Source organism: Hakea prostrata, chromosome 4 (genome assembly GCF_041222555.1).
Source record: "Hakea prostrata isolate BN-2017 chromosome 4, UWA_Hpros_2, whole genome shotgun sequence".
Lineage (NCBI taxonomy): Eukaryota > Viridiplantae > Streptophyta > Magnoliopsida > Proteales > Proteaceae > Hakea > Hakea prostrata.
Window position 1 is genome coordinate 29,165,512 of NC_142603.1, and position 2,645 is coordinate 29,168,156.

Sequence of the window (2,645 nt, forward strand, 5' to 3'; positions counted from 1 at the left end):
CATAGCACCGTACTTCTTTAGGAAAGTCCACTCACATCCTCAACCATTTAAGATATCTTGGATTCTCTCACGGATCATTTCACCGGTCTTGAGCAGCCGATTGGCAATGGGTCCTTCATCCCTCAGACAAACCTTGGCAGGGGGTTAAGTCAACACACTCTCTCACAACCATTTGGTATAAGTACTGGCGCATGTCGTGGTAAAACCTAGCCAAATGCAAGTCTTCTACTTGGTTACATCAAGTCGATCCAGATACTTCCATTCCTCGTCCCCCGACGATCCTTTCCGGTATCCTTCACACTAGAGTCAGCGTATCCTATGGCACCGACCAACTCGGACTACGGACTCATCAACCCTATTGATCATCCACATATGGTAAACGGGAAGCTCTCACGTCCTCTCACGGGTTGGTTACCGGTCTTAAGCGCCCGTGAGCCCAAGTCTAATCATATGCAACCCTACCAATAAATGGCCCCCACAATGTGATTCCCGTCCTCTCACGGGTTGGTTACCGGTCTTGAGCGCCCATGAATCCCCATTGCTACCACGGGTCGTTCGGGTCTCAATACCCCTCCGATTAGGGTCCGACATAACAGACATCCTAGCCAAACACTACTAGACAATCCTAGATATGTCATCCCACAGTTTAGGAAGGTGTCCAGAGGGCATCTCCGGAAACATCCCATAATATTCCCGTAGTAGTCCAAGGACAGAAGTGTCGAAAGGACACCTCTCCTTTCCAAACCATACGTAAGCATACACATGCATCAATTCATATCATCACATATATGGTAACTACATATATGGAAAGAAATCAGTATTACAATCACTTGTATAACTTTGGTAAGTAAATCATACATGAATCAATTCAATATGAATAAGTAATGCTACTGTAATCAAAGTTATGCAACAGTAGTATATCATTGTAAGAATCTAATTTAGGAAACATATTCATGATATTCAAATATAGAAACTAGATTCATGCTATCTATGTAATTAAGGAAATAACCATCCTTACCTTTTATAACTCGCAAAAGGATCCTAAGAAATCAAGTAAGATCTTGGCAAACTTGAGAAGAAGGTCCTAAACAAGTATATACAACATATTAGGAAAGATCCCTAACAGAAAATATATCAAAACATCCGAAATGCACCAATTCTGGAGTTGCCGTACTCATTGGTCGAGTGGATTGGTCGAGTGGTCCAACGACCAATCAGTCGACCAATGCAGATAAAGAGCCTATAAAATCAGAGTTTTAAGATATGAAATCCGAATTTGGTGGTTCAAAAGGGTACTAATCAAGGGGTAGACTACATCAGTAGTATTCTAGCATATAGGGGACCTCAAAACACTAATCAAATCAAGGTATCAAGATCCAAATTAGGAAACAAAAAGTTACCATAATTAACTCAAACATGGATCTTGATGAATTTGAAATAGAAAACAAGGACAAGAACTATAGGAGGATGGATCATTGCTTTCGGTAATGAAAACATGAAAACATGCATAGGTCTTCATGGAATAAGGCTTAGAAGCATAAATCCAAATAAGGAAATAAAACCTACCATATATGTAACTATCATGCATCATGAAGAACACATAGTAAGGTAGAAGAGAACAACTAGAATTCTATGGATTATGGATCATGGAAAGAAAACACAACCATTAACCACTAACATGATCAATGAAAGAAGATCCAAAGAGATCGGAATTCAGATTAGAAGATTAACAGAGATTAAATCATGGTTTGATCATGAATCCTTCAAAAGCTTGCAATGATCATGGTTAAGATCATTGTTCTAGCCTTAAATCCTTAGGATGATCATGAGAACATGTTCAGAGATGTTTGCAACAGAGGATGCAAGCATCTCTTCTACTGTCTCAACTCAAAAAGGAAAGAAAAACAAAGATGGAGGAGAAGAAGAGAGAGTAGACATACCTTTTGATGCAAAAAGAAGAGTTCCGACGAAGATCCGTCAAGAAAACACCAAGGATGCAAGAGAGATGACTTGCGAGAGGGCTTTGGTTCGTTCCGGAGGGTTTGGAGGCAGCAAATACGAAGTGGACTCGAGGTTGGACTTAAATAGAGCAAGAATCAACCTAATTGCCAAAGACAGACACTCATTGGTCGAGTGGATTGGTCGACTCGGCCCCGATCGACCAATCGGTCGACCAATGCCTGACAAGAAGGCCAAAACGAGGGAATTGAAGGTCCGAGATCAAATCCAAACCTAAAGGGGTTTTGCACACAAGTCAAGTGACTTACCTAATAGGTAGAAATGCCTTCAAACCAAGATAGAGAGCACTCCAAGTCCATCAACTAATTAGATCTTCATCGGGATTCGGTTTCCATAAATAGAACCTCATCATCAACTTTCATGGATTCAAAGCCGGACACCAAGTCCTCTCTTCGGGATGGCCCAAAGCTGACTTCTTACTTTACTTCGGGTCATCGGACCTACAAACAACAAGGTTTCCGGGTCAAGGTTAGGGCTGGGTTTCACATTCTCCCCCCTTAAAGAAATTTCGTCCCCCGAAATTGAAAGCGTACTGTGCTTCCAAAGAGGTAAGGAAACTTCTCCTTCATGTCTTCTTCCTTCTCCCAAGAAGCTTCTTCAGGGGTATGGTTCTTCCACCGAATCTT